Source organism: Trichoplusia ni, chromosome 9 (genome assembly GCF_003590095.1).
Source record: "Trichoplusia ni isolate ovarian cell line Hi5 chromosome 9, tn1, whole genome shotgun sequence".
Lineage (NCBI taxonomy): Eukaryota > Metazoa > Arthropoda > Insecta > Lepidoptera > Noctuidae > Trichoplusia > Trichoplusia ni.
The window spans coordinates 825246-845073 of record NC_039486.1 but is presented as its reverse complement, the minus strand read 5'-3'; the positions used below and the strand labels follow the sequence as shown (position 1 = coordinate 845073).

Below are 19828 nucleotides of genomic sequence, written 5' to 3'. Positions count from 1 at the left end.
AAAAATTCCAAAGTTCTTTTAAAGGTATAAAATGCGGCAACGTTAATAGATAAGAAAATAATCTATTTTTATCTATTTTGTTGTTTAATACTTAAATAGTCGCCTAGGACTTCAGAATGTGGACTAATTAAACATGGAATGCATAAGATTTTATTACTGTAGATGGAGCCCAACCCGAACAGACAAAAAGTGCGGGAATTCTGGAAAAGCTGTTTGATCTGCAAGATTTTTATATTGCGATCGAAAGCCCAAAATGCAATGAACTCTTTTAAACCCAGTCAAGTGTGATGACTAACAAAAATCAAAGAAGATTGATCACCTATTAAAATTTATGACTATACAAGTCGTTGCTGAAATCGATTTTTGTTTTGTTCTTATAGCAGAATAAAAAAACGATCTGCAAACTGGTCTAGCTAGGTATTACGGTAAAAAAGATTCAGCCAGGTGACAGACAGTAATGCTTCTGTCATTGGGTTGTCTTTACACCCTTTCGGTATGGAACCATGCAACGAAATCATAAAGTAAAATTCAATCGAAGTAAATCCAATTAATTTTACGCATACTACAATTAAAATGAAAAATATTTACCTACAAGCGAATAAGTATGTCTAATTTTATAGATCAACAATAAAAACGGCTTCGTTAAACATAATCAATTAAATTGTTTTTTGCGTCGTAAAGAACAAAAACTATAATTTGTTTTTTATTGATAAGCAGGTCATTCACCTGTTGGTATCACGATCATCTGATAGTGTAACAGTAATTTCTTATATTTTTTTACTTTAACTTAAATCCTTTTGTTTATTATTAATTAAGAACACTTTTAAATTGCACCCTTAAAAGTTAAGCAGTACTTATACTAAGTTAACTGTTTAACAGACAGCGAAAGAATTAACAATGAATGATGGCAAAAGAAGGACAGATAGTATTTTAATTTGACTTTTATTGTTTAATCCTTTTGTTACTTTACTGCTACTAATTTCATTATCAGCGTCCATAATATTGCATTAGCAACACACTTATGCTAAAAATTTGCTGTTGCGCACGGGCCCGAAAGCCACAAATATAAAATATTATTCTACTGGAACATAAAATCGAGATAAAAACTATCCTATGCATTAATCCTGGTTATCAACTATCTGTGTACATCCATACACCCACACATACAAACTTTCGCGTCTACTCGCGTTTATAATTATAATTGGATGTATTTCATTGCAATCGGATGTCGAATAAAGCCATTGATATGAATTTGAAGTCTTCACATCCAGCTAAACTTAGATCATAAGTCAACCGTTCAAAAATATGGAAAGTAATATTTTCACGAAATAATCACATTCATCATACGCATGACGTAATCAATTTTTCCTGCAAAAAATATATTTGTTATCACCGTCGCTGACTGATATCGAGCCATATAATTTTATTATAATAGTGATTATATGTATCTGCATATAGCCAATTTCTTAGATAAGGATTATGGCGCCACCTAAATATTTGTGATAATCGGAAATAATGACAAAATAACCGGTCAAGTGCGAGTCGGTATCGGATAAATAGGTTAAAGACAAATAAATCGGTCGGTCGATAAATTAATTTACCTACTTATTGCTTTTCATCCAATTTTATAATTGAAGCATGTACGTGTTTTTGACCGGCAGCTGAAATGCATAAATCTGTGAAAATTTCAACTACCTAGGTATCACAGTTCATGAGACAAAGCCTAGTGACAAAGGCATAGACCTTTGTACCCTTTGGGTACTGGAACCTGAAAAACAATCAACAAATATTTATTTTTGTATGTTGCTCGCGGCTTACGCAGCATCGACATCGAAAAAGTACTAATATTTTTTCTGAAGCCTGACAACAAATATTCTGTGCTCAGCGAGCCCTAACAAAGCTTCGAATATATATCCAGATCAGCCGACTAGTTTCGGCCCCAACCGGAGTCCTTAATTATGGGCTGACGTGGCGGCGTAGTCGCTACTAGGAATGACATCTGCCACAACATCAGTTGGGTACAAAACTAGTCAAACGATAGTGGTTTCTTAGGTTTAAGCGAATGTTAGACATTGAAATAAACGTCGGGAACTAAAATCTAAAATTAAACCGCGATAAAATCTGTAAAAATACTTTTATTTCAATAATAATAAATATGCGTAAGTAAATGAATCCGTCTCACAAAACTTATTATAACAATTGACATATCTTGGGTTTTTCTTTTCTACTAAACAGCTCTAGGTATATCTACATTTTCTATTTTTCTGCTGATACACTATCGCTTTGCCAATCTTAATGATAATATTCTAGCTCATAAAGCACCCGGTCACCAACCTAAAATATTTCGGACTAGACGAAGCTTAACCTTTTTAAAAATTCGATAAGATATCAAAATTATTAGGTCATCCAAATTAAAAGTATTGTAAACGGAGCCACTGAAATAAAACCGAATGAAAAAAAGGCGTACCCAGCTGCGCAAATTTAATTGTTAGTAAAATACATCTTATGTTTCTCAAAGTCAACGTCGAATTGTTTATTTTGTCCAAAATAAAACACTTTATTACTTAATAAATGCCACAGTCATAAATATTAAGTTAATTTAGCGATTAGACTATATAAGCCAGAAATGTCAAAAGCAGTAATAATAAAAACGACAACAAATCAAATTTTAATTCATTTATAAGTGTAATAATTTGGTATTATAAATATAAATTATGTAAAATATTTGGATTGATACTTAATCATAAGTTATTGTCTAGATTTGCCAATTATGATGCTTTACAAAAGACCAAAGATCACTCCTAAATATGGAAACCTAAATATAACAAAGAGACGAAATACTAAAAATTAATTTTAACATAACATAAAAATTTGACGTAAAAGTTGACATTAACTTATCTAAAAAATGGATCTGAAAACAATATTAACAAACAATAAATATTAAAACAAGGAATTTTTTAAACAAAATATGATGACGTAAAAGAATAGAGGTCAAATGTTCAAAAAATCAAAATAATGAGATAAATGTTTTTGAAAGTCATTTGTTTTTTGGAATGAGCAATATTATACCTACTACATTTTACATTTTTTGAAAATTAGAATGTCTCATTGAATGAATTCGTACAGACAACTAACTTATCATCAAAACACAATTATCACAATACTAGTCTTTGCCCGCGGGCCCGCTCGCTACAATTAACTCAAAATTTTCCCACGGGAACATAAAATCGGGGTTAAATCAATCCAATGTGTTAATCCTGGTTATAAACTATCTGTGTACCAAGTTTCGTCTAAATCCGTTCAGTGGTTTTTGCGTGAAAGTGGAACAAGCATCCATACATCCAGATAGTAGGATAACATCAATAACAAGCGCTTAAACTGAGAAACTAATGGCTTTTAATTCATATATAACAAAGTGACCTTTAAAAATAGGTCCAATATTTTAACATAGATATCATCTTAGCACATGTTAACACTTTTATTGAATATGCAACGAACGTGACAATTTTATATAAAAACTTGTTAAGGCCGAGTCGAATTTGGAACTCTGAGGTTTCCGGACAAAGCTAAAGAACATTAATAAAATTTCTGTAGCAATCGTTGCTGAACTTAAATTTTCATCTTCTTCATTAATTATATTAGATCATACAGCGGCATAGATACTTGCGAGACATTACAGAGAAATCCTTTATGGGCAAAGTAAAGAATTAAAAAAAAAATAACACAAATATCGTCTGAGAAATCTAAATTTGACTCTGAAGCTTGGGTCTTTTCTGAAGATGATAGAGTAAAGGTTTTTTAACTCAATTTGTCATACGAGTATCACTATCATTCATATCATATCGCTATGAAGATATTCATTCTTCAATTTCCGGCTCAAATTTTTCCTTTGTCGACTCACGTGGACTAATAAGACATCTATACTGAATATATAGGTAAAGCTGAAGAGTTTGTTTGTTTGAACGTGCTTATCTCAGGAACTACTGGTTCAAATTGAAATAATCATTTTGTGTTGAATAGACCATTCATCGAGGAATGTTTTATTCTATATACCATCACACTGCGACTAATAGGAGCGAAGATACAATGGAAAATGTGAAACAGGGCAGGTATAAATCATAACATATATCTTCTAACAACGTGGACGAAGTCGCGGGCAACAGCTAGTTCTTAAATAAATAAGATCTTTATCAGCATTTTTAAATTCATCATACGATATAATCTAAACGGCATCTAAACGACGATTAGTATTGTACTGTGCTGACTTCCGTAGTCGTGGTTTAGGTATGCTAGGTATGAAGTTATACTAAAGGCCTCCTTTTAAAATTCATCGTACGTTGTGTAACGTATGGGTGCAGTGATCAATCTTGTTTATTAAAGATTACGTTTTATTTTGTCATTTAATGTTGTTTGTAAAGGTATTACAGTTAACATTATATCAGGCCACGTAATCATATTTTTCAAAAGTTCAGGATAAAAAAGTTATATTTTACGACATCGTGTACTCTTAATTGTCAAAAAGTTAAAATAATTAAGCAATAATTAAATTGTAAACTTGTTTTTTTTTCTATTAATAATGTGCATTATGTCTAAACTGATTAAAAGTTATTGATTGGTAACGCAGGTGTTACTGTAGACGTCTACAGATTAGCTATGTGTTTGATTATAGATTACTAATTGGCCGTGACCGTATTTTTTTGCTTCTAGATTGGGTATTATTAAAAAAAATATTATCAAAATTGGTTCATTCAGTCTGAAGTTAAGAAGAAACAAACACCCTCTTTATTTTCGAAGTCAGTTGATAATAAAAGTCTGAAACAAGCACCTTGGAGTACCCCTTATGGTGGAATGTATCAAATAAGTTTATATTCAGAATTTGTGAATAATAGTTGAATTAATATGGAACTTTGGACTTATATCTGAGCATAACTAAATAATAAAATATGATGTTTATTTGAACATTAGTAATAACATGCAATAAATAATGATCAATATCGTCAAAGGCTTTAAGAAATTCGCATTAAATTACAATAAAAAGTATAGATCTAATATTGATCTCCATGTTTGCGTATAAATGATGATTGTTTTAAAGGATAATGATAATATTAATTCAATAGTCTATAAAATAGCACTTACTAAATTTGCAAAAACCATGTTGTTTTTTTTTTTCAAATTTAATGTGCTAGTCTCGATAGTAAATTTCAAAATTCTTGGACTTTATTTATGGAAGATATTGTTATTTTGCCTCAGGCAAATACATATTCAACATTGTACATTGGCCATGTATGATTCTAGTATAAGAAGTTTAAATGAATAAATATATATTTTTGAAAAATCCATTTTCCAATACACAAGTATATAAAGTCGATAAAAAATTTTATATATGGTTTTTCTCTCCGTTAAAGCCGCATTTGTTTTTGCTTGCACGTTTGTAAATAAAAAAATTAATTAATATAAATATGTGATTTTAATTATTACTATAATGTTCCAAAAAAATATATTTCAATCAATGAATAAAAGAATTCACTAATTCATTAATAAATGCCTAATATGGCGCTGCATAATACATGTATAAGAATTAATTATGTCAATGCATATTTTTATTGACTAAACTAGAAATAATAAGTCTACAAATCGTTGCATTATCTCATGAATCCGGGTTTAGCCGGTAATATTCATTATTTTAATGATTAAATTTGACTTATTTATGGTATAAGCAATAATATTAACATTACTGATGTCCAACCTTGATAAGATAATAAGGAACTATTTTTAAGATTGGATTGTGTTTAAGACCATTTTTATCTTTTTATTGTCATGTGCATCCTCACGTTGCCGCGTTGTCTGTACACGTTGTAAGTGCACTTTTTAAAGTATTTAGCTTAGAAAACAATTCAATAGTGTAGGAGGCAATAGTTTTTGGAAATACATATGTACCGGCTATAATAAAACCAGCCTTAATACGTCCCAGTGTTGGGAAGAATCCTCATCCCATACAGTGGTTGTTTGAGCATGATTTCAGATTTCGATACTTGTAATTCAAGCTTCCTCAAGATGTCCTCCATTTGTCTGTCGTGTTAGGTGTCTTAGAATAAACAATATTACTGGGTATATAAAGGTATGGGATTGAAACGGTCTTGAAAACACGTAACAATAGAAGTTTTATTTATTTATTTGGATTTCCAATAGTTTTAGATTTCCAAAGTTAGAACAAACATGTTCTTCCCAAAGTCATTATTTTCCATTTCTTGTTCACAGCTAGATCATTTAGGAAGCGGTGAAAGGTGGACAAATCAGGGTGCTATTCAATGTAGTACAGTGGTGTACTTTGACTTTCAAAATTTCTATTTAGCCTAATTTTTAATAAGCGATTTTTGATTTTCATTAGACTTTTATGGAGCGTCTATAAGATTTTGCATTGATCGTCAAAGAAACGTTATCGACATCTCACTGGCCCTTTAGATTACCTAACATTGACATAGGTTATGTGGAGGAAAAGATAAATTTGGTTAATCCTTAGGAAACAGAAATAAACATGATGTACTTAAAGAGCGGAAAGACAGGTGAATGAATAATGATCTTGTTGACAAGATATCTATATAAAATGTAACTCAGATTAGATTATTTGGAGAACGAAAGTGCATATTGAAAATTTTCACAGATGTTTCATTTATTTTGCCGCTTTTGTTAAATAAATATAGAGGTTAAGTAAAGGTTGTTACTTAAATTTGGTTTTGATTGTCTTATTTCTCAGAGTCACGGGTTCGACTCGCATTTGACCAGGTTTTTTGATGTTGATAATATGCCGCAATATACTTAGGTATAGGTATCTAGGCCGTTTTATTAATACATTTATGACATTCCCAAAACCTGGATTATTAAAAACATAGATTACCTAATTTATTTAATTACAATAAATCTTTGACATTTCCATCACCTGCATTGCATAAATAGGTTTACTCAAGTCGATACGAAGGGAGCACTTATAAAGAACCCGGAACATGCAATTACTTCAGCCTCATAACCGAATAATATCCCAACTTAGAAACCTCATACTTGTTTAAAAGTTTAACAACTATATATCATTTGACTTCAAATACGTCCAGACAGCAAACATTAATTTCATCGTTTCATAAAACACTTTCTTCATCTTTGAGTGTTCTTTCGACTTCAAGTACTCAATATCTCTCAAGTATCAACACGTTATGTAATATCGCTATTTATCTTCACTTATCTGGATTACTTAATACTGTAATTCTTATCTAAGTTCTTTTTTAAGTGGACCTATTCTAGAATAAAAAAAACAGATATAAGTCGTTGCTACAAACTCCATAATCGGCCTAGCCTTTTCCCAACTATGTTGGGGTCGGCTTCCAGTCTAACCGGATTCAGCTAAGTACCAGTGTTTTACAAAGAGCGACTGCCAATCTGACCTCCTCAACCCAGTTACCTAGGCAACACGATAGCCCTTGGTTGAACTGGTTGACAGACTTTCAAGCTTCTGACTACCTGTAACGACTCTCAAAGATGTAGGAATAACAGCCGGAACCCACAATTTAACGTGCTTTCCGAAACATGTTGCTACAAACTACAATGTTTAATTATTATTACACGACAAGATTAAAAGTTTTATCAAAACTGTTACGACTTTTCAAGCGCAATTCCGTATAAAAAGTACCAGTATTGCTCATAAATCCAAGTTTTTAGTTTAAAGATTTCATTACTGCCATTCCTCTTTTCATAAAATAATTAAAAAGATAAATGTAATCTTGATCGATATTATCGATTAGAATTCTGCTGTGTCAAATATGCAATGTTCAATGGTCGTTGGTTCATTCATGACATTGGGTAAGTGCGACTAGGGGGCAAATGAGATAACTAATCCAAGAATTAAATAACATACAACGGCCATTTTTGGAGTGACTGCTTATGTTTATTACAATCTTTCGCAGTCAGTTATAAAGCACTAAAATACATCGAATACCAACAGATGTCATTTATACTGTAAATATACAAAACTGGGACAGTCCCGTAAGTCTTTAAAGTTTAAAGTTCGGGCTTAATAATGACTGCATATGAATTTTTATAATAACTATCGTGAGACTGATTCATTATTAAATGATGTAACGGTTTACTCACGCGTATTTATCGTGCGTATTTAGCGTCCTTAATCATGAGCAGACGCGGCGGGATCGCGAGTCGGACTCCGGTTGGGTCCGAAACTAGTCGGGCTACCCCGATAAATACGCGTGAGTAAACCGTTACATCATTTAATAATGCATATGAATTGTTTTTTTTTTGCTGTTGCTTGTACAGTATGCTTGTTATTAGAGAGTGAGACATGATTGTTTTTTTTTTACTATTTCAGTAACTTTAAAATGTACCAGTTTTGCATTTTCAGTTTTGTAGTCATAATCCATTATGATTGCTAAACCACTAAATACGGAATCAAGACAAATTAATGTTACAGAAAATAATACAAACATGTGTATTCTAAGCTACCATTATTGAGCTATCAATAAATATGTCAGATTAAAGTAGCAACTTAAATATATCAGCTTCTTAATTACATAATGATATGAATAACATTCATTTTGTTGATATTTCCTATTATATTTACATAATCCAAGGGAGATGACAGTTTATTAAAAAAATTGTTCTGTCGTTTTAGAGTTCCGTATTCAAAACAATGAAACGGAACCCTACTATTGAGGCTCCACTGCCTGTCTGTCTGTGCATCTGTATGTCCGTCTGTTTGTCAGTAGGCTAAATCTCCGGTACCCCTAAATTGATTTGTAACCTAATCGATTTGCTTACCCTAAGAATATTTACGGAACCCTCGTTGTCACGAACAGGATTCGCACTTGACCGGCTTTTTTTAAGTCTTGTAAATCCATAAAGATATAGTTGCATAAGTTTATTATTTGCAATATATTTTAAATGTTAAAATGGAGAAGTTCATATAAGAACACCTACTTTTCACGGGAGATATGATGCAAACATAACCTATGCACTAATATACAACACTGAAAAAGAAGAATAATTAATTTCTCCAAAAAAGGCGAACAGAGACCCGATTCTGCTATTTTACAATGGCCGCTGAATGAACCGATAACCGATCAATGGAGTAAACGAGTTCTTGAGTGGAGACCGCGACTCGGCAAACGTAGTGTAGGACGCCCAGTGGCCAGGTGGGATGACGACTTGCGAAAGACTGCAGGCGGATGCTGGGTGCGGCAAGCCGAAGACAGGGCGCTATGGCGCACATTGGGGAGGCCTATGTCCAGCAGTGGACTACTAAAGGCTACGAAAGGTGATGATGAATGAATGGCAATTGGATTAAATTTGGAATTACTCCTATTCTCTTTAGCATTTTGCCAATACAATAATTGGAAGTTAATTGTATTGACCTTGAGTGTACCGTCCCGTACTGAATTTCCAATTATTGTATAGGAAAATGCTTAAGATAATACGAATAGTGTAATTTTAATTAATTCATCGGCCATTGTAAATAGCAGTATTGGGGCCCAGGAGGTATTGTATTTTGACAATACCATGGTTTATTATGGTAATATGGAGTATCGTCTCTCCTCATACCCACAATATTGTTATCTACTTTAGGACTTTTCTAGTATTGTCTAGCCGCAGAAACAAATTACTGACCTATGCAAAGAATGACCCGAAGAAGTTACCGGTGTTGTTACTTAGAGCTCTGCCTACACCTACATAGTACGGAGTTCATGGTCAGTATGTTTAACTGGTTTATCTAGTTTTATAACGTTTTTGGAAACCGTTAATTTATCTTTTTTTTTTAACTTAACCTACAAATTATATAAGATTAATAGCTGTAGGTACGCGCTACTAAGTCCGCAGTTATGAAAGAGCTAATTTGTTTATTTGTTTTTTTTTGCATAATTTTATTATTTATGTTAAATAAAAGTAGCTCTAGTACCTAGGTAACCGCCTTATTACATCAGCTACCTGTCAATAAAAGTCCCATCAAAATTGGTCTAGCCATTTCGAAGATATTTTTTTTTATCATATTTTGGTGTACATATTTCAGTTCATTCCTTTACAGTACTATTTACCCCCGAGTTGACTTTTAAAAAGACAGGGTCTCTTCCTTCCTTTGAGTTATCGCGTGAATGAAAAGTGATACTATATAATACTTGTTACAAAGATTTCATACATCAATCTAAAGGTCTATTTAGACTGTGTCGTGTTCGTGAATATTTGAATGAAATTTAGAATGTATTAAACGTAATTTATAGTTTCAATGGCTATAAATCTTCCTGTTCACAACAATTTATTATAGTATACTTGCTGACCCAGCAAACGTTGTTTTGCCTAATAAATTATTTCTAGTTGTATGTATTTTTAATGGCACATTATAAAATAAAAACAAACAATTTCATACAAAAAATAAAATATTTTTTTTTAATGTGAGCAACCTTTATCACTTAGGGGTATGAAAAATAGATGTTGTTCTATTCTCAGACCTACCCAATATGTAAACAAAATTTCATAAAAATCGATCGAACAGTTTCGGAGGAGTACGGTAACTAACATCGTGACACGGGAATGTTATATATTAGAAGAAGATTCCTCACACAGTATCTACCTAACAACGTGTAATGATAAATTCTCAAACATTTTTTTAATTCGTTTACATAATTTAACATAATCATTCCGGAAATTAATGTGCCTATCTATTTATTTGCAATACATACAGTCGCTGGCAGAAGTATTAACTTATTTACATGCCATCAATATTAAATATGTGTGTTACGTAGGTATCTCGTTTCTCGTAAACAATTGTGTGGTTCAAGGGCTTAGACACACTTTGTTTTTTTACTTAAAAAAAAACTAAATTTGTGGTTAAAATCATTTTTTAACCACACATTTAGTTAAATTCGCCCGCTATATCTAATTGAATCCAGGTTTCACAAACATACAAATCACGTGGACAAAGACACCCAAACTTTCTCCTCCGTCCTTCGCGGGGCTCGAAACCGCGACACGTCGTGCTCAATGGGTTTGGCTTGGTGACCTCTACCACTTGGCTATCCTATTGTACGATTGTGGAAGCTTGACAGAGCGATTCAACCCATAGGTAGAGCGGCATCTCTCTTTGACACCTGGAATAATATTAGGTACTTTACAACGTGGTAGTAGGTGTCCCTATATGACACTATTTTGGCAGTTTTAAGCCCTTACATGCATGATGTTGTGAATCGTCTTGTACGTAGTATATAAAGAAATTTCTTTATTTCGCTTGTTCATTATCAGCAGTCTAATTGCAAAAGTCAGAATGATATTGATATAAAATGAATTATAAAGAGTCACCATGACACTGCACCCACGTAAATATTTAAAGCGTCAAGCGTCGCAAACTAATCCGCTTAAAATAGGCTGCGTCAGGGTCCAAAAAATCCTTTACTTCGTTAGGTCTATAAATTTTAGGTTAATATAATATATATCATTTAGCATTCACCAATAATGAGGCTATCGATAAGCAGAAGTGTGTTCAAAATCGCTTCATTAGTTCCTGAGATACAGCCTGCAACGTGACAAACTAACAAAATTTACCTCATTATCAATAACAGAAAATTTTTTGTCGACTGTACTAGACTAAACTAATAAATCACGTTTGTTCTAATGTTATTCGCGCAAGAGGCCTCGGCTCGGGGTATTGTATGCAAAGTTCTCCAAAATACACGAATTCTTATTTTGCGTTATCAGAGGCGGCGAATAGAAGTTTTTGTAGAAACTAGTTGTATAGGTAACTTGTTTCAGGACTCGTTTTGGTGTTTTGTGTGCGGCCTGTGTAGCGACTGCTGTGACAAGGGCAAGGTGACAGAGAAAAAATGAGAGACAGTGACCATATTCATCATATGCTTTCGTACTGGGTTTCACCAAAACACTGAAGTTTGTTGTTTTCTTTTCATTATAGATATGAATACAGATATGGGAAAAAAGTAGCGATAACATATCGCTTAGCCTATTTATAGGGAACCCGTAGTGACTGACTAGTACTTGACCAGTTTTCTTTCCTTTTGACATACGGAGCCCTAAATATCAGAACCGAATATAATCCACGATTTACAAACATACAAATCACATGCGCAAAGACACCCAAACTCAGAACAAGCATTCGTGGATCACACAAATGCTTTTCCGACGCGGGATCGAACCCGCGACACGTTGTGCTCAGGTTTTGGAACCCTTAGTGACTGACTAGTACTGGACCAGTTTTCTTTCCTTTTGACATACGGAGCCCTAAATATCAAAATCAATATTTCCGACCCATATACCTTCGATAGATTATTCCTATAGAAAAGCCTTCATAGGTAATACACTCTTCAATTCCCCAAAGTGACAATATTTTAGTGAAGCCAATATAAATGGTTCCCATTACATAAACGGCGGCCATTTTGAATGGTTGTGACGTCAGTAATTAAATTATTGACATGACTTCGATATAGGAAAACTATTACATATAGTAACCGCTCTTTAAGACAAAACTGTTTTGTGTGTGTAAGTCTCAGGGGAGTAAATAAACTGTTGCATAACGAATAACGAAATATAACGGTAATAAGAGTGTTAAAATTCAAAGCTCCACAAAAAGGGCCGATTGTTGTGTTCTTTAATTTAATTTATCCTGGCAGAAAAAATAACATATCAAAACAAGAAAAATCTTCATGAAAAAAAAACATGTCATATGCCAAAGAGAATGTCTTACTCGTATCATAAATTTTATAGTAAACTAAAACACCACAAGAAATCAATACACATCTTACCTGAACCAGATTACCAATCACTTATTCATGATTTATCCATTGCAATTAAGACCTTACCTCTAATTAAATAAAGCTCATTCCCTCTCTAACTGGATGTATTTACTTTAGGGAGTTCATGTCACTCTTAATTAATTACACTACTTGGAACTATTGACTATTGATTTCTCTCATTTGCGAAGCTGTTTGATTCTCGTCCTTGTATTTACTTTGCTAAAATAGAGATTTTCTCTCGTATCGGTTTTCGACTATTAAATTTGAGAGGACTGGTAAATAAGTGGGTAAAATTGTGTTTTAAAGGCCTACGGTCACATTAAATAGAGCTTGTATGCATGAAAATGGAAATAAACATCTTGCCTCAAATAATCCTAAACTAAGGAGAAATGGTTAAGTATTTAAGAAATCGTTCCATTTCTATGCACGGAACCAGTCTCCTATACCTGATAGAGATCTCTTTAAGCAGGTTCTATAAAGTCATAGGGATCCAAATGAAGTCATGAACGGCTTCATTAAAATTGTAAGTAAGTAAGCAATTACAGTACTAAAATAAGCTTACAGCTCTAGATAGCAGTGGAAGCGGGACAACGCACTACACAATGTAGAGCTCCATCTCCCTCCCACAACCGTCTGTAACATTGGGCGATAGGCCAAAGGACCAGTCTTAGGGCCTTATCACACTAGCAGTTTGGCTGCGGGGCGGAGCGGGCGCGTGTCAAATACGTTACGCTTTCGTCGCGTGTTTGTAGCTAATATACTGAATAACAAAATGGATACCGACAAGGAAATACTCCTGTTGGATTTATTACTTCGAAGACGCCGGAGACGAAAACAAATGCATCGACGAATGTGGGAAGATCCAATATCAGTTGTAGTGTTGTTGTTGTGACCGTAACGAATTGATTGCACGTCTGCTCCGCTCCGCACCCGCTTCCATACCGCTAGTATGATAAGACCCTTAATAGAAAATTCACAACACCCGTATAACTATGGCTAAGAAAAGCGTCGACTCCTTACTATGTGAGTACTATGAATATGTATAAAAGCTTAAGAAACCCAGTATAACCGGCATTGTAAGTCAGAAATACCACAGCGACATTAAAAACGCATGTTTTGCTTAATTACATACATAATGGTTTCTTAGGTTTACGCGAATGTTAGACATTGAAATGAAACTACTTTTACGGATTTTATCGCGGTTTAATTTTTGATTTTAGTTCCCGACGTTTCGACACCTTTGCAGGTATCATGGTCACGGGCAGACTGAGATGGTGTTCGTCTTGACAGAAGATGTTGCTCGTTCTACCTTCATATTTTTAATTAATTATGTGTGGTCCGACCTACGCAGTATGAGCTGACTGTGTCGTGATGTCCTGCAGCGCTGCTCTTGGGTTTTAAAAACTCAAGGCTAAACCGCGATAAAATCCGTAAAAGTAGTTTCATTTCAATAATTACATACTTTTTACAACAACGATGTTCCATGTTTTATTAATGTACCCTTCCCCTATACCAAGCCACTCAAAGCAAAACTGTTGGCATAGTGTAAACGAGACAGATAGACCCAGCATGTATCGACATTTCACTTCTACAAGGGGCTCATGATTGGAGAGTTGAAAAGGACACAGTATTAATCAACCAGTTTTTATTATAGCGAAAATATTTACCTTTAATGCGATTCAAACCTGTTGCAAGAAAACTTATTGCCAAGGAAATTAGTATGACATGGTAATCATAATCAGACTGCCCATCTAGACTGTCCAGTTTATAAATACCTACTGTTAAAGTGAGAAAGTGTTTCAGTTGATCGCAATTGATCGTGATCGACGAATTCAAGGTTGATACAATGTGCTCGTTTGTGTATGGAGATATTAAGTGTGCTGGAAATGTGATGACTTGTTTCACGAAACTGTAAAGTATTATATTAGCTTGTAATAAGTACTCTAGTATTCATAGGTTTACACAAGTTTTCATATTAAAGCACTTGTAACATTTTTAGGAAAATTTCTTTTTCTTTAAAAATATTTTTCCCCGCTAAATCAGACTTCCTTGGACCAGTGTAAGCTCTATCGGAGTCGACATTTGATAGAAAATGTTAAATGGATTTCTTAATTAAATCTAGTAGTCATTTTGTAAATAATCGTAAAAATGTGACGACATGCTATACTGTGATTTTTCTATTAAAAAGTATTTGGATAATTCGGTGCATTTGTCGTTAATTCTTGGAAAAAATACTTAAATATTCAATTTTATTCACTATGATAAAATAAATAGGTTTTTAATGCTATATTAAGGTAAATAGATGTCGCAAAAACAAACATATTTTATAAAGCTTGAAATTACAACAATAGGAGTAAAAAAAACTCTAAGTAAATTCAACATTTCAATGATTCCTTTATCTGTTAACTCCTTGCAAAAAATAGTCATACTACCGCATGCCAGTTCTAAATAACTGGAGAAAAAACAATTGTGCTATATCAAAAAAAACTAGTTTCAATCCAGACGCCTTTTAAGCCTAACTCATTATACAAAAATCAAGGTTTCATTTGTCAAAATCAACACGTACTTATTTGACTAGTGATTCGACTAGTTAAAAAAAAACCAGAAGTAGCCATGATCAGCAATAATAAGACAGTGAATTATGTCACTACGTTTTTTTCTGTCATCGCATTTTTGAAATAATTCGGGAAAAAAACAATAAGACTGAATTATTTGACGGTCAAAGATCGAACTCGGATACTGTTTTCTTTTAATTCAAAGTAAGGGCAAGTAATCATTTGAAACAATACATTTTAAGATAGGCTATATCCAAAATAAAAGAAGACGCGTACACTTAAACTCTTATGGACAAAACAGTTTAACATCAAAAAACAAATGCGACAAATTCAAGAAAAACAGCCTTGTTAATATGAAACAGAAGATTTGCTGACCCTAAACCAAACAATTGTTTGTAAGGTAGCCATCCAGAAAAAACTCCGAGAGGGAGAAATATTAGAATCTTAAATCACCAACTCGCGGTGAACTAGTGTGGTGATCAATGTTTAATCTTTCCTATACTGAAAGAGGCCTGTACGTGGCATTGGACCGTGTACAGGGTGGTATTATCATATAAATGAAATTTTACAACGAAACAAAATTTACAACGAAATTCAAACCTCAGACGAGAGTCAATCCTGCGACTCCTAGCTATGCTCGAGTACAGGCACGTATTGTGCAGCTCTAATGTACTGAAACCCGTTTCAAAACGAAACCATATGTCACCCTCAAATGTTATTTATTAATTTAATAATTATCAAAGATCTTTGCTCGATAATATGCAAATCCAATATTTAAGACTGGAAGGTAGCGATATCAATATTTTATTTAATACCAATTTATTATTTTTATTCAATTCTAATGACTTATTGCGTCTGGTTCCACATGGTAACAGTAATTAAAATGCAAAATTAATAATTTACATGAGGTAATATGATCACTTGATCAGTATGAAATCCTCTAAAGAATTCTTTTTGTTGCATGCATTTTTAAAGGACTGTTGTAGTAAAATATGCCTGTTTAAAGTATGTGTGTTATCGCGAGAAACATTTAATATATATTATACTCTCATACTTAAAACATTTACTTCTTTGCTCATTGGATCAAAAGGTAACCAAACGTATGGTGGTACAGTCAACACTAAAAGTAGATGAACAAAATTGGAAATTCAATAATAATGAACGCAGACTGCACGGGTGGCGGTATGGTTGAGGTGGTCACCACGCCAAACCCACAGAGCGCAACTTGTACGGAGTACGATCCCCGTGCAGAACAAGCATTTGCGAGATGCTTGTTCTGGGCCTGGGTGTCTTTGTGCATGTGAATTGAATGTTAATGACACCCCCGCGACTCAAGGAGAAAAGAAAGTTTTGTCAAAATTGCTTGTTTCAGTTGCACTGGGTTCGTACTTCGGTTAACATGCTTTTGAATCACTTCAACACCACACAATTCTGACGCGAGCTCCGTTCTTATTGGGTTCTGATTTTGATCATCTACTTTTGCTGTTGACTGTGTTGGCGTCAGACCATTAGATCATGCGTGCAATCAATAACGCATGCACCAATATTGAACATGTTTATAATATTGTAGTTGATAATAGGTAACTTGGCATGTTAAATATAATGATTTGAACACGATTTTGGTGGAATAATGCTTTGGTTTCAGTTTTTCTCTACCTTAATTGAAACAAATTGATCTCTTATCGTTGCTTACTAGAAACATAGTTTAAAAATCTAAAGCGCGTATCATTCATACTTTCATAGATGTGAAAATTCGTCGCCGTCATAACAAAAAATTAAGTTGTAACTAAAATAAAGATCGAATATAATGGATAGGTCCTTACCCTCAAATTTATAAGTCGCTCAACCAATTAGTTTTTCTTAAGCATATTATTTTGTACAGAACCCTCAGTGCCTCGACTCCGAATGGCACTTGACAGTTATTCGTAGGTAGTGTAGGTACAAAGATAAGTGTGTACCAGTTATATCTGACGAAAGGATTATCAATAAATCAAGCAGTTACTCGGTTACTATAAGGACTGGACGATGTCCCCTCACGCGCCCAAGAAAAAAAGACAATTATGTTGTTAATACAGGAACTTTCAATAAAGATTCTTGATTTTATTAGCGGCCGGATAGATGACATTAACGAGAATATCTGAGGGGCTACCAATGGTTGAAGTAATACTTGCAGTTGTGTGAAAGAGACAGTGAGTATCCGTCGTGTAGAGCGGCTTCTCGCTTCCACACAGGTCTCAGTTTAAGATGTAGTGGTAAGCTTGCTGTAGTCTGTATCTATTACGCTTATTTGACACTTGACATGGAAGCTGTGATAGTCTAATGGTAAGACCACAGGACTGTTAATAAGAAGGTCTCGAGATCAATCCTAAGGTATTCACTGACTTTTTGTATGTTGAGTGCCTTTTAGAAATAATAAATATCACTATTCCCGTGTTTAATGAAATACTGATTACAAATGCAGTCATATCTGTATTTACAACTCATCAAAGTCACGAGTTAAGTAAGCTATTATAATTTTAGTGTTAGATTAATATATTGTAAAAACAAATTTGAAAAAGTGAAAGAAAAAAATTATTATTTTCCAAAAAAGTGAAATCGCTACGCCAGATCTTTTGATATTTATTTTTTCAGCAACTTCAGAGATTAGTACAGCCAGCTACTATGATTTATTTACTTTCATAGCCCCATGGGACATCAATACGATTTTTTTACGTGCCATCCGAAACTCGAACGCTGTGATTTTTATTTCAAAACATAACATTGGAAATATCCGTGTGTGCTTCACTTAAATGACTTAAATGCCCTACGATCTTGTCACTAGGCTAACACAACTTCATCTCACATAGACAGGAGTCATAGATTATGATCTAAAAGCGATTGTACGAACAGGACGGCTCCTTACTCTTCAGAGTTGTTAGTAGTTTGCGTTTCCGTGGTTAGAGACATACACACCTTCTCCTGGGTAAAGAAAGTCCTGAAGAATTTCCCCGGATGAAAGAAAATGGTTAGTACAGAATAGGGCAAGAGCCTATAGCGACAAAAATGATTCCTGTGCATTTACTCAATACAATTCTTAATTGCATACCATAATGTTACATAGGTGGTGAACTAAGTGTATGCTCATTATGGACTGTGGTCTATTAAGAGTACAGCTCATTATGGACCCTGTCGGGCACAGAAAAGGTAGAGAGGAGGAATATGCTAATTACAATGCTACTTGCAGATAATATCAATTTTTATTAGTAATTATCAAAATCGGCTTAATGGTTTAGGCATGCCACCGTGACAGCCAAACAAACACATTAGCATTCAATATATTAAGATACGATTTACGATACCTTAATCGCGTGTTTATTGATTTACTATGTTAATGATATACATACTCAATGATTTAATACTCGTTTGTAACTCAATTTTGTAATTATACATTCTTGTATTAATGATAATAGACACACACAGGTGTTTTAAAAATCATTTACTGAACACTGTCCCAAATAATTGGTTTTCTTTATCCTTATTTAAACAACTTGTAATTGTATTTATAAGAATATAACTTATTGAAAAATAAAATCAATGTTTTCTTTATTATTATGTTCGAAATATACAGATAGCACAATTAAAATAGAAAGTAATATGTGTCTAATATAACGTTCATATTAAAAGGGTTATTTGTGGAAAAATAATAATATTATTTATTTTTTATTTAAACTTAGCTTCTATTTTAACTTAACGGTCTCGAAAAAAATAGTCGCCCTCTAACCAACCGTGCAATACAATGTTTTATGCTGATTATGAAGTAACGTGATTAAATACTATCGCGTGACATAAACACTAATAAAAACATTAAGGAGATTATACAGAAGACAAAGACTCAAATAATTAAAGAAAAAAAAAATTGGTTCAATCAAATTACCTTGTAGTTATAAACAGAGATTAAATTATTTTCGCGTGAATCCAAAATCACATATTAAATAGGATATTATGATTACTTATAAAACAAAATTCATGAAACCATATACAAAACAAAATAATTACCAAAAATTATCAAAACACTATCTAATCGTTTTTTATCGGACCTAATAAATACACATACTTCTGCTACATGCCGTTACGATGCTAGGATACAGCTGGCAAATTAGCTGTAACTATTACTTTATCTAAAGCCATCAGAAGCTCAATCACACACGTGTAAAAAGAACTTATCATTTTACCTAATTAACCCAATAAAAGCACGCTAGGCTAACTAATGCCTTAATCTTCCGGATATGAACATAATCAGACAAATACACAAAAATTCTTACCTTTTTGACTCCAAAGGACTGAAGAAAAAACGTTTTTTATTCAAATGTAACACGTCCTCAATAGATACAATCACTAAGACAGCACATCGATAACTTTTCTTTTAGTTTTCACACACGATGTTTTTCTCGTTGCTTTTCGCTACGAACGCGTGCTTCCCTCGCCGCTCGTGAAATCTAACTG

At 33.4% G+C, this 19828-nt stretch overlaps 1 protein-coding gene across 1 annotated transcript in view; it reads right to left on the bottom strand.

Annotated features, from left to right (window-relative positions):
* The window catches only part of LOC113497454 (protein peste-like), a 56101-nt gene extending 36273 nt beyond the window's left edge, over positions 1 to 19828 (bottom strand). The window contains exon 1 of the mRNA XM_026877009.1: positions 19648 to 19828. The gene's annotated coding sequence lies outside the window, so the exon portion shown is untranslated. The remainder of the gene's footprint in view (positions 1 to 19647) is intronic.